We start from the raw sequence: 15,014 nt of genomic DNA, 5'->3' as shown, positions 1-15,014 counted from the left end.
ACGCATCTATCGCAACTAACAAAATGTTGTTTTTCATTAGATAAACAATTGAATGACTGTAAAATATTAGGCGTTATCTAAAAGCCCTAACTGCATCGTTTTGATTGGCCCGATTTACGGTTTCCCTAATACAGCCATCAAAACCAAGCAGCCTTGGGGAAATCGGCATTGCAAATACATGAAAGTAGGGGGACTTTTGTTCTCATCGATAAATGTTCCCTAACACAGACTTTAAAACCAAGCAGCGAAATCGGCATTGCAAGCACACGAAAGAGCCTAGAGGCGAGTGAACTGAAAAGTTTAAACCCTCTTAAAGCCAAAAAGAAGAAAAAGAACACACGAAAGTAGGGGGAGCTTTTGTTCCCACCGAAATGTGTTCCCTAATAGAGATTTCTAAACCAAGGTGCCTGGAGAAATCGGTATTTCAAATTCATACAAATCGGGGGTATTTTTGTTCCGATTGAAATGTGTTTCCCTAACACAGACTTCAAAACCGAGGTTTCTGGGGAAATCGGCTCTGCAAATAAATGCAAACTGCGAGTACTTTTGTCCTCGCTTGCCTTTGTGCAGAGTGGAATATGTCTGTCCTAACATGATCTTCTAAACTTAGGAACCTGGGAAAATCGTGCAGCCACTAGAAGCGAATGAACTTCCCAGTTTCAAGCAAATTCGAGATTCGAGAAGTATGTACACTTTTGGGATGTAAACTTCAGAGGGAAATGTAAAATAAAATATTCGTTTGATAATTTTTTTTGTCTTTATTGGAAAGATTTTCAGCCTTAGGCTGGTTCATCAAACGTTTGATAATTCTTCCGTACATATATTTTGTTCTAGTCATCATACCAAACGTAAAAGGTCCGTCATTAAATTTACTTGTAACGAAGAACAATCAATCACAATAAATGAATTGACTTTACACGGCATTTGTTCATTTTTTTCACTCACAGAGCAAATATATTGAACTCAATTGAATTTGGAAACTGTTTCATTCAATCAAGAATTTAATCAATACAAACGAATGATTGCTAAGCTAAGGTAGTTCCACGTGAACATGCGGTTATATCATAGATATAACCCACTATTTTTTTTGTTATTTAAACAATTCCCAACACTTATGTTTTGCCCAGATTTTTTTTTCTGAAAGTATTTTCGCGATCGATAATAGGTAACTCCACTCTAAGTTCAATTAGTTGTTCAATGGAACACTTTTTTAATTCAAGTAAATTAGATGACTTTTATTTACCGTGCAAGTGTAAATTCAGCAAATCACATGTGAAGCGGATCTTACACGATCACTATTATTGACAATATGATAACATTTGAGAGCATAGTGACAGCTGAACACAGCCGACGACGCAGAAATCCGGATTTTCTGATTTTCGATCATCAATATCGCGACATTTCATATAAATCCATGATGCTGACGTTTTACCTCACGGACTTCGAGACTGAGTTGCCAGATTTGCAAGCGTGTCTGTAAATACAAAGACATTTAATTTTTGTTAGTTTTTTTGCGATTGCAATTGAATTTTATGAACTTCAGAAATTCTAGGAAGCATAAATGAAAACATTTGGTTTGGAAAACTGATACTTTTAATAGCTAAATACGGTAGTATTCGCAATACAAATAGAAATCTCAAAGTAAACTGACAATGTGATGTTGAGAGAGTTGATTAAACGTAACAGCGTTTTAAGAATTTCTTAATGCTATGGACTCGGTAATTTTTTACGGGGTAGCCACTTTAGTCTAAGTTGTGTGTTTCTTCATATTCCGTTATGAAATTTGGAGAATGAGAAGATCTAGAAAAATCACAGGCGGAAAAACGGGCGTTAATTCAAGGTGTAGGGTGAATATGATCTATAAACTATATATGAGGGGCTTAGAATGCAAGGGGTGTAAGTGACTTGATCGATTTCTCTTCATCAACTTTTTCTTCAGTTAATAACTCAACTGCAAAAACGTTCCAATTTGAGTTTGCTATAGAATCCGATAGATGAGGCTCTGACCTGTCTTCCACATTGTAAAATACAGCTGGGAATGTGTTTGCAGCTAAGTTATGACCAAAAGAGAGAATCGATGTAGAGAAATCGATGAAATCACTTACACCCCTTTCATTCTAAGCCCCCTCATATGAGATGTTCAAAAGGAAAGGGGTGTAAGTGACTTGATCGTTTTTCCCACCATAAACATTTTCTTTCGTGAATAGCTCAGCTGCAAAAACGTTCCAATTCGAGTTTGCTACTGAGCCGATAATTGAGGATCTGACCTATCGTTCACATATATTTGCACCTAAGTTATGACCGAAAGTGAGAGTCGATGAAGAGAAACTAGAAAATGTCACTTACACCCTTTTACTTCTCAGTCCCTCATATAATCTTATTCATAGAAGAAAAATATTTGCTTGCAGACAATGTAACTCGCATATATTTTCACAAACTAAAAAAACTGGCATCTCTGAAACAGAAAGGAACAGCCTGTATTTGTGAAGCGAGTATAATTATGTGTTTTTGAGAAGGAAAAACGGATTTTAAAGTGTAAATTATGAATGCAAATTACTTTTTTTTCTACAAGTAGTGAGAAAGTTTTATACGAAAATTGAGTCTGAAATTGATTTTATATTATAATAATACGTTTTTGTTAGAATATAGGAAAATTTAGAGGAAATAGGTTAAGTTAAGGTAAGGACTTCTTGCTTCAAGTAATTAAATAACGCTAAGTAGGAATATTCATCCAAATTTTAATAATTTCATTAATTTAAGCAATTTAATATCGCTTTAGAGCCTCCTAAACTGATGGAGAAAAGTTTGGATCCCAAACTTGAATGTCGCCCCTAGTCATCGCGGATACTTTCGTACTCCCAGGTTGATGGCCATATTGACCGTGTAAGGTGACAAAATATTGATTGAGGTTAGATCGGATGTCGAAAGCCTGGCTGTCACGATATTGAAGACACTTATTGTCAATAATTTTGATCGTGTAAGGTGTAAGGTGTGAGGACATTTTGAAGACATTATGATATAGACATTAGACATTATATATTTTTCATCATCAGTGTCACCTGTTTAATTTTATCCTAAGTAATCAATGGAGACTTTTGTCTTGATGTCATTTACTCGCTTTTTTCACGACCACTTCACAAATCGAAAGTTTTCCGGTTACAAACCGTTTCAATATTTAGTTTTATGGATATGGTTTGAGATACAACGAAAACTTCAATGCAGAAATAAACAAATTGAGTTATTTATAAAAATGTTTGACAAATGAGAATCATCCATTCAATTTTTTTCATTTGAACCTTCGTGCAGCCCAGCCTTATAACTCTTTTAACAGTTCCGTTTTTGTGGAAGAATTGGGGCGATATTCATTCAATATAAGGTTTATCAAGTCAATCACCATTTCTAAACTAATAAAATTTAGTTCACAGTTGCGCAATATATTCTTTGTTCATATTATTTGAAATAAACACAAAAAACTCAGGGTATGTTTAATGAAACGCGCCATATAACAATATCAATTACAATAAATATTGAATAATCTATCAAACATTGTTTAAAATTAGGTTTTGAATTTTAATTTTCATTCAATTTGATTGTTAAAACATTTTAAGACATTTTTCCGTACCATGTGAAGACACCTGAAGAAATCACCTGGCATCCCCGGCCGCAAAACTGTTCGTGGAGTGTTTTTCCGCGAGTGAACGCAAGTGGAGGTTGCCAGACGATTTTTATAAAAATCGAACTCATCGAACGAAAACAAAAATTGAGTAGTTAACTTATTATTTTCGTTTTGTTCTATAAATCATATAACTTTATTCCAATTTACATAATGCATATAATGAAAACGATACGTTATGGGCTTCCGATTTACCATGTTTACAGATAAAATTCACAATTCAACTGTTTACAAAATGAAGAGATGTTATCATATCGAGCATCCTTCTGCTGGGTTGTTTACATGTAGAATGGAGTGGCATGAAACATAAAACAACTCGCGATCTAAAGCGATCAGTATGTCATAACACGCGATCGCTTCGCATCGCATCGTACCGCACCGCGTTTACTATGTCCTCGCCCTAATTGGACAGACCTGTAATGCGACACGTTTAATTGGATATTTTTACCTCTAATTGGACATTTTTGTAAACGTCGAATTCGGGGACCAAATTATGGCCCTACATAGAAAGTCGTCACCAGACGTCGATACTGTACCACTTCCATCGCCAATGTCCAATTACAGGTCAAAATCGCCTCCAATGCAACACTGAGTGGTGCCTCGGCATGTCGCATTAAATGTAGAGGTGGGCAAAACGATTCACTTTAATGAACCGTTCAGTGACCAACCGTTCACTTATGTGAACTAGTTCTTTTGAGCAATTCACTCACTCTTTTGTACAGTGGAGGGATATGCAAGTATAAAAAGTGTGGGATGTTATGTAAGACTGTTCATTCATAAAATGCCGTTTTTATCATTATTCGTCCGATATTGTTAGTTAGGTAGTTATTGTAAGTTAGCACAATAGAAAATCAAACTTTGATTTTGAAATTTTGATTTTGTTTGAGTCGTTATTCATTATTTTCAGCATAAACTAGCATTGTGCTGCTTTGCTTACGATGTATTGCAATAAATGCTATAGCAAAACTGTACCCAAACCGCGAACGTCCATCTCAAAATTATCGAGCACAATATGATATAATATAAAACAAGACTGTTTGAATCTTTCCGCTTTCAACTATATTTTCTAAGTGAGATAGATTTGCATATCAACTTGCTGAAATATTTACCGTGAACTCCAAAATATGAAATTAAAATTTTATTCGGTAAATAATTTAAAATTTAACAATCCAATTTAAAACCATCGTATCCTGAAATTTTGCGTTTTTTTTTGAAAGCGGCAATACCGACACATTATTTTTGTTATTTCATGGGGCTATCGTTTGTTTCCATTCGTTATTTTAAGAACTATTTACCTTGCAGCACCATTCATCTATCACTCGTTCGTTTTCTTTCCTCTTATGCACCGCTTACCGTACACAGTTCGTTCTGAACTGCATGCACAGTTCAGCCAGTGGTCAGTTCGTTCTGAACTGCATACACAGTTCATTCGGCGGTCATCGCACACAGTTCGTTCTGAGCTGTATATACCAGCCGGGTGCTATGATTGTTGCTAGGATCGTTAGCAAAATCTCAAGCAGAACTGTCAGTGGGATACTCAATTCATATGAAAACAAAGGGAAAATGTCAGTGGGATACCCGATATGTTGGCTCTTGTCAGTTCAATGGGGGTTCATCCACTGGTATATACAGTTCGTTCTGAACTGCATACACAATTCGTTCTGAACTGTATACACAGTTCAGTCAGCGGTCAGTTCATTCTGAACTGTATTATCAGTTCATCGACCACTGTACACAGTTCGTTCTGAACTGGGTATACAGTTCATATGAACTGTTGCCCAGCAAAAAAGAACGGCAGTTCGTTCACTCTTTTTGGTGAACTAGTTCTTTTGATCAGTTCATGAAAGGTTTGCCCATCTCTAATTAAATGCTAATTACTGTACTTCCAAGATGGCTTAGGATATACAGTTTTGTGCAAGATGCTGAAACGATAGGTGTTTCGTTCTTGACACTTTCATGACAAGATTTGAGATGAGTAGCGAGACGTAGCTTTCACATTTATTTACGTTTGGTTGTGTGGTTATGGTTTCATATCAATTCGCTGAGGAAAATAACTGAAGGAAACAATAAGCAAATATATATTCCTGCAAGATAGTGCACTCTCTTAATCTAATTTATATCTCAAATATCAGCAGTATTTCTACGGTGTTTACAAAACAAAAAAACACAAAATGCAAGGCTCAGGATTTCCCTTGATTAAAACATCCAACGCAATGATGATGATATTTAATTCAAGAGGCTTTAAACTTTTCAGTTCATTCGCCTCTAAAATCCAACGCAACTGGTTACTTTCCTGTAATATATGGCAAATTAGTAACACAAAAGACAACTAATTTGAAAAGTATACACGAACCTGTTTCAATCATTGTCAACCTCCTTTTGCTCTAGCCTTTCTGCAAAACCAATGTAATATCCCTTTCCGGATCTTCTGGATCTGGTAATCTCCATCCCGGTATATGCACAGCATTCTCCTCCACCCTGAGCGAAATCAGTGGAGCTACAATCAGCGTAATTTTTTTGTCACCATCGCCGTAAGCTGATAGTACTCATTCCCCCGCTGATGGTAGCCAAACAGAAGTACATCTTGCTTGGTAAGAAAGGTATTGATTGCGCGGTTAGAAGCGGAAAGATATACTAAAAACATCGTTCTGCACTGTTATGATTCGACCGCTTATTGTAGATATCTGAAAAAATAGAAGCACTTATGGGAAATTGTTATAATGGGCATCCAGAAAATTACCTAGCTACAATAAAGCACGAGCAGCTATTTTGCCAACGAATTCATTTGTCACCAAACGATACGATTTGTTTTGTGAACAAATTTACAATTTAGACATTGCGGTCCACCTATAGTAGAACACCTTGGTTTTGTGCGTTTTTTTGTGCGATTTTCAAAAGAAAAAAAGGGTTAATTATTTAAGGAAATCTTTTTTATGAGGTTTCTATTCGCCGCATAAAAAAATTGTTTTTTTTTAATATTTAGCGAGAACTATGTTTTAAAGCAATATTGGTGATGTTTTGTTCGATTTTTTATGCTTTTTTGTGCGGTCCGGTCGCACAAATGCAGATTTGCCTGTACTTCTAAGCGCCTTGATTAACTGCTGATTAGTCAACTCTAAACGGCTGCCAATAATATTTGAAAGTGCACTACATAATGTCCTCACGGTACATACTTTCGAACTAGTTTCATGTAGTTTATTGAAAAATATGCAACAATTTTATACTACACCTACCAAATGTAACTATTGATAAAATATATGATACGAACAACATACCCCGAGACGGCGCCAGTGGTTGTATGGTTAGCGTAACAGCCTCACAATCCGATCGGCCTGGGTTCAATCCCAGCTGGCGTCGTTGGGATTTTCTGAGGCGAAAAATCTCTGGTTACGTCTTCCTTCGGAGCGGAAGTAAAAGAAGTTGGCCCGGCTCATGAGTTGTTGAGTCTGATAGGTAGGAACAGGTGGAGTCGCCTCCCTGATGTCGGTGATTGGCACTAAAGTGGCGGAAATAGGCCGACGAAAAATAAGCGAAGATAAAAAAAAAAAAAAAAAAAACATACCCTACCCTAAGTAGCAAGTTGATCGACAAATATTATTCACAATTACCAAAATACTTGCATAAATTTTTGGGCGTTATGCTTCCTTTACAATGCAGGTTTTTAATCGTCTGCGATATACTCACGCGCGACATTTTTCAGAGAAACTCTTTACAATGGGGCGCGGTATTGCGCGACAATCTGTCATAATCTGTCTGTCAAACCTGCATCCCTCTAATCAAGACGGGTCTATGGTACTAGGTGAGGCCGTTTCGTCACTAAGTTGGGTAGGGGAGCGGTATATGAAAGCAGTACGGAAGAAAGCAGAAGGGGAATTATTTGCTTGTAGCGTGAAAGAGACAGACTGATCAGGAGCGAGATTCGGCACTAGCGTATTGTGTTTTGTTTACAAACAAAACACAGTAGACTTCCAAGATGGCTGAAGGATGGTTTTAGCAAGTTGGCCCACCTTAGGATATACTTCTAGGCGCCTTGCCTCTAACCACACTGCCATTTTTGTTATGGACAAAGTCGTACTAGATTGGTGGAACAAAATTATATCGTTGGAAGTGTGTATGCAAGTATTTCAGATAATTAATGATTGAAAAACTAGCTAATTCAATAGGATATTAACAAAAATATGTAAAAATAATTATGATTATGCAGCAATATGCTTGCATTAGTTGATCGACTTAGCTCTCACTTATTGAAGCGGTTCATATGTATATAGCTGAACATTCATTTCGATATATCATTCCTCTTATCTAGCATATCTTGTTCCACCTCTCTGATGTATGTAGCGTCTCCTGTCAAAGCAACGCGATTTTCGCAGCAAAAGCTTGGAGAGTTCTATCTTTTTTCGCACTGTCATGGGTGATTTCGCGCTTTGCTCTGATTGGTTGGCGAATAAAAATCGTTATTAAAGAAAAAGAATCGCGCTCAATGTGAATGATTGTAAATCCGGCATTAGTCATCAAATAGCCTCCAACCGTTTACGAAAGATCGAAAAAGCTCGGAAGGTTGGAAAATATCACACAAGGCAGGTGGACAGGCACAAAGCGCATGTGAAATCTCGCTCGCACGATGTAAAACAGAGTCGTTTGGGCTATAAATGTGATACAAACTAGCGGTTGAGGTAGGACCTCCGTTGGCTCAGTAAACATTTGTTTGAAGTTGCATTTAAATCCATTCTCAATGAATGGGTATTCTGAACGAGCTCTGTTGTATGCTTCTCAATGTTCAAAACGTAACGATCTCAATTTCGAAACTTTGAACACCCAGTACAGAAATGAAAGACGTAGTCCTACATCAAAAATTTGACTACAGATCCGGAAGAACATTGTCATTAACACGATGAGCCCCACACTGTTTTTGCTGCGGTTTCCATTCAGCCCGCATCACGTGCGCTTACACTATATCAGTATCGGTCCCAGCTCTCGAAGATATGTGTTATATAATATATTTTTTATTTTCTTACTTTGTAACTGTCAGTCCCAGTGATCAACGCTCTTTTGACGAAAAACCTCAGTGTCGCTTCCTAGCGGCCGACACTGAGGTTTGAAAATGCATCACATTAACAGATTTCTCGGTAATTAATCATTATCAACAAATCAAGGGTCATAGATGTGTTTGATTTTTGACGCAATCGAAATATTTCAAGGAGATTCAAAATATTGAAATATACAGTATTCAATGTCCGTATTCTAAGGATTAAACCTTGTTTCCTTTATAATAATTTATACTCAAGGATTGTGACCATTTAATTATTATTATATTGTTAAATTTCACTTACGTCGTGATGTTTTTGTGATATAGTGATTTTTAGTTGATTTCCTGATGTACGACACCACTCCCTTCAACTGACATGAGTTTCATTCTTGGCTCGACAAAAAATAGTCATAATCGTTAGTACACTTTCTAATTTCAATAATGATATTGCCGGCGTCATCAGCATTATCATTATCATCATCATCATCGTCATAACCATCTGCATACATACATAGGAAGCAGAGCCTTAGACTCCGAAATGAGCAACCGAATGAATAGCATAAGAGCCTCGACTGGGATGAAAAGCGGATCTGCCCGTTCTTCCGCTTGTTGCCCAAGTTGCAGCATAACAAGGTGTCTCTTTTCACCCACGTATGAACCGCTCCTTCCTGTCGTTGGTTTGTTGGACGAAAAAAAGATCTACTTGTGCCAACTTGTATATTTCGATGGCGGAATGTTGTTCAAAGCGGAGTGAAAGAAATCATCTCTCTTGAATGTGCGCTTGCATCCCTGTTCTGCCATTTCCATTCGTACCGAGTAGTATTTGGAGAATTGCTTGCCACACTACAATCAACACGTTCATTCATCTGCACTGCTTAGCTTCCATTCGACTGACAGTGGACTTTCAAAGCAAACACATGCATGCCGGTGAGGATGCTTCGCGAATGGGCTTACCATTCTCCGGCAACATTCTTCAACCCCAATTGATTATAAACGCCGGGTTGGGGGTGCGGAAAGGTATGGTCGAGTAGTAGTTGATGAGGATAATCTGCATAATGACTTTTGAGAAAGTTCGGCTTTAGAACGGTCTTTTTGTAATAATTCCGAAAAGAATAATTCTCAAGAATAACATTCAATCAATTCTTGAACTCGTTATGTTTAGTATCATTTGGCGCCGCAAATGTAATGACCACTGAGCTAAGGTAGATAAATTGGTTCACTACCTCGAACTCATCGCCGTCGATCACTACACTACTACCTAATTGGGTCCTGTCGTGCTCGGATCCAGAAGGCAACATGTACAATATTTGGTTTTAGACGCATTGATTCTTGTCCATCTCTCTCTGCTTCGTGTTTAAGTCTGATGTGATATTGAAAATCGTACCACGCAAGTTAAAGGCCGCTCGTCTCATAACACCCTTTAGGCTCTCAAGGTGAGGACTATGTACGTTAATAATGTTGATGTTGAAGAATCGGCCCTTAATCCTCTGCACATTCTTGGGTTGATTGGCCACGATATGTTAGATGGTTGACCATCGTGAAACGTACGTATTGTAGATTCTCTACAGCACACTTCGCGAAGAACAAGTTTGGAAAGCTTACCATCAACATGGTAACACGAATGAACAATCAGAAGTGCAATGAAGTACTTCAGAATCATTTACTTCTGTTTTCGCAACAAAAATATCATTATAATTGGGTAATTTGGCATCAATTCATGAAATCCGGAAATCGTACGTGATCCGTACGTGATCGTACGAATGATAGATGCAGGTTACAAGCAGTATGAGTGATTTGATGAGCTAAAACGACCAGTATCCTTTGCGTAGAACGAGATACACACTACAACAGGACGCAGTTTGATCGAAACCATCCCGAATGAGTTATTTGAACTGATTCATAACTAAAGATGGCCTACGAATAAGAAACTTATTGTTATTCATGTGAATTTGACGTTAGTTTTGTAAAGGAGTGAGAGTTTTTTCTATCTGGTTCTATAGTTATGAATTTCAGTATTTTCAATGTTTCGTGCATGGACACAACAATAAAGTTCAAACGGCCAGTCTTATAAATGAAGATAATTATTATACAGTAACGTCTCGATTATATCACGCTCAAAAAAATCCGTGGGATATAATGGAAACGTGATATATTCGAAACAAATACTTTTTTTCTAATGAAAAATCTATTTCTTGCTCCAACATGTATGATTTTAAAACTATTTTACTTGTGACATACATAATAAATCGAAACATATTTATTACATTATTTATTTATCACATGAACACGTAATACAACAAATCATAATACTATATAACACCACGTGTCGAAACTATCGAATGCAGCTTCAATTTCTGCAATGTTGTTTGAGTTTGTGTTATGTTTTCACAAATAAAACAGATTTGTCGCATTTATATACTTGATCAACAGTCAAATCTAAATTTTCAAATCTTGAAACTATCCATTATCAGAAAATCGACCGAAAACATTTTGCCGCATACGATATATTAAGTTATCGAATGCCGAACCTCTCTTAAAAATGAAGGTATTCATACGGCGTAGGTACTCAAAATTTTTTAGCCTACACGGTAATTTATTCAAAGAATTGATTATGTTACATTCTCGTTGTTTGAGGCTGTTCCTAGTTGACTGTGTCTGTCTTCAAAGTAACATTTATTCTATCGGTCAAATAAATTCTATCTTCAGCATATTTTTTTATTTTTCACTTTTTTTCGCTTTTTATGTTTGAAGTCACTGTATTTTAGTTTCTTCGAAAAATCCAATCTTTCGTAAACCTCACAAATTATGTTTTTTATTATACTTTTTACTTCCTACTTTTTTGTATATGTTGATGCTTTTTTTCAAAGTTCTTCGGACACGTAAATCTTGGCGTAGAGGTGGTCACATCCTATAGCATTCAAAAAATACTCCACTACTGCCTCTTACACGGATCAATTTTGGGAAACGGCAAATCCCGTCTTAAACAATCGAAGAGAAAGTCACTCAAAATAATCCATATTTGTTGATTCTGAAGCTATGAAAGTGATATGAAGAGCTTCGGAAAGCAATAGGTTAAACGCTACAAAATAATATAGCAAAAAAAAATCGTAAGCGCCGTGAATACGGGTGATCATTACAATTGGCATAAATCCTATAAACTATTTTTTTCTGCTTGATTCTCATGTTTTGTTCCATAATGTAACGAAGATTTTAACTTTTCACATTATTTCTTATGTTTCGAAAAACGTGATGTAAGCAAAACATTTTCAGTGATAAAATCGAGAGTGATGTATCCCACGAACCGTGATAAAAACGCATAGTGATATAATCGAGACTTCACTATATCTTACACTATATACTTCAATTCTACCGATTTCATACATATCTCTGGAAACACAGAATAATGGAGTAGTTCTATAGTTATGCAACGCAGTGTATGCGTATAAAATATGGCACATTTTTGCGTGTATATGCCAGTTATATGCATTATATATCATCCAAATTTGTCTTGGATGTACGTATATCGCCTCCAATTATGGATAGTCATACGTTTTAATGTTTGCTGGGGTAGTGCACCCGTGGCCGAGTGGTGAGCGTCTCACATTATCATGCCGGGTGTTCGGGTTCGACTCCCGTCCTGGCCGGGGGATTTTTCGTCAAAGAAATTTCCTTCGACTTGCACTGTGATCACGCGTATTCTATAGCTTGAACCTCGGAATACATTTAAGGCGTGTTATTTGGCTTAAGAAATCTCAACTAAGTGTCAATAAATGATGCTAGTTAATGCATACGTTGAGACGGCAAAAGTTCCATAGGGAACGTGAAAACCATTCAAGAATGTTTGCTGGGGTTGGCCAAGCAAACATCAAATCGTATAACCAGCGTATATACAGCAGCATATATCCTAAATTTTGGGTGGTATATGATGCGCCTAACTGACATGAATAGAAAAGTGAAGGCGATATACATACATAACATGTGCTTGAAAATTAGTTTAAATGAATAAACGGATTATATACGACATGGACTAAAAGTCCCGGGATTTTTCAACAGATGGCGCCATTAAAAAATGAACAATATTCATTCTGAGTGGTTCATCTGTCACTAGCTTATGTGTCAAGTTTCATGATATTTTACATGACATGACGTTTATTTGTTCACAAACTACAGTTGTTTACAGTGTCACTACTTGAGCATTCGTATAGAGGAATATCTGATCAAACAGTTTTTTTTAAAGGGAAAAGCTCCAGAACCATCAATGCAGTGATTCACGAAATGTTATTCGACTTTTGCTCCTTCGAGAACACTGGTTTACCGGTGGTTTAGTGAATTAAAAATGTGCCGTACAAGCACCGCAGATGCACCTCGCTCTGGACGGCCGAAAGAGGCTACGAATCCAAAAGTCGTAAAACAAGTGCATTGACTCGTTTAGAACGATCGTAAAGTGAAGTTTCGCGAGTTAGCTGAGGCCGTAGGCATTTCAAAAGAACGAGTGGGATACATTTTGCCCGACAATTTTGGGTGCCGCGTTTGCTGACCGTCGACTAAAACCAGCGGCGCGTTGATGATTCAACAGCCGGTTTGGCCTTGTTGAAGTGTAATCGAGTTCTTCCGACGTTTTGTGACAATGGATGAAACGTGAATCCATTTCCATACATCTGAGTCCAACGGGAAGTATGCAGAGTGGCTGACAAGCAAATTTTGAAACACTTAAGGCCGTTTTATATTATCCAGCACGTAGCGTAAACGGTACGTACCGTCACGGGCAGACAAATACATGATGTATTTATATTATCAGACATAGCAACTTTTCTGTACGGACCGGCAGCGCAGACGGAGCGGAGAAAGCGAGAGACTAAATTCGCTTTGACGAAATTGAGTCAAGCGTAGCTAGTGGTAATTGAACCGATGTTCTACCGAAGAGTGACGAACGCACCCATACGACGAACTTCGACGTTCGACTACACGGGCAAGTAGCACGATACATACATGTATGGTGCCACTTGCTTGTGTAGTTCGTGTCCGGCACCGGCAAAATATTCTTTTCGAGAATTCCTCCATGCATTTGTCTGAAACGTGCTGTGTATGACCGGTGCCGTTCCACTATATATACGCATACACATCTGAAACACACGCAATAATATGCGTCTTGCATGAAACGTGCCGTGCCGGTTACGCTACGTGCCTGATAGTATAATATTACCTTTAGACATTCCGCACTAGAAAAAGGGAATCGAAATGTTGGAAACTCGCTATACCAAGTGTATTGCCCTCGAAGGAAACTATGTTGAGGAATAAATACAGCTTTGCCCAAACAATGATTGTTTTTATTAAAAATCCCAGGAGTTAAGAAAATTGCTCCGATGGGATTGGAACTCCAGATGTTTGGGTTATCGAGCAGTAGCTTTCTCGTATAGCTATCTGTTATATAATTCTAGAGCAGTTAAAACTCGTACATGAGGGGCTAAAAATGAAACAGGTGTAGGTGACATCATCGACTTCTCTACATCGGCTCTCTCTTTTAGTCATAACTTAGCTGCAAACAGCTGTATTCGACAACGTGGAAGATGGAAGGTGGTCAGAGCCTCATCTATTAGATTCTATAGCAAACTCAAACGGGAACGTTTTTGCAGTCGTGTTATTAACTAAAGACAGAGTTGATGAAGAGAAATCGATCAAATCACTTACACCCCTTTCATTCTGAGCCTCTCACAAATGAAACGAAAAAGATCTAGAGCAACATGTCAAAAGGGTCTATCTTCTTTGATCGATTCTCTTCATCAACTTTCTCTTTCGATAACTGCGGTGTTTCAGACAGATTTTGATCCAGTTTTTCCGTGTAGTTTGATAAACGAGATTCCCTTTCACACTCCTTATCGTCGAAAACATAAAGAAATGCTTTTACAGATGAGGTATTAATGAAAGAGAATGTAGATGAAGAGAATCGATCAAAGAAGATAGGCCCTTTTGACATGTTGCTCTAGAGATGTGTTCGGATACTTAATTACCGGTTGCCAAGTGAACTTTTTCAACTGTGTTCTAAGGAAAAGGACCAGTTCTAAGGAGGAAAAGGTTCTTTTCAATAGGACCTATCGGTTATGATCAATTCTCTTTATTGACTTTCTTTTTCGATTACCACGGTCTCGCAGACAAATTCTACACCAGTTTTGCCACATAGTTTGATTAATGAAGTTCCCTTCTACACACCTGGTCGTCGAACAAATGAGGAAATGCTTTTACCTCTGAGTTTTTAACGGTAGAGGATATCGATGAAGAGAATCGACCAAAACAGATCGGTCCTATTGAAAAGTTAAG

This window comes from Toxorhynchites rutilus, chromosome 2, assembly GCF_029784135.1.
Source record: "Toxorhynchites rutilus septentrionalis strain SRP chromosome 2, ASM2978413v1, whole genome shotgun sequence".
Classification (NCBI taxonomy): Eukaryota; Metazoa; Arthropoda; class Insecta; order Diptera; family Culicidae; genus Toxorhynchites; species Toxorhynchites rutilus.
Note: the sequence above shows the minus strand (reverse complement) of the source record.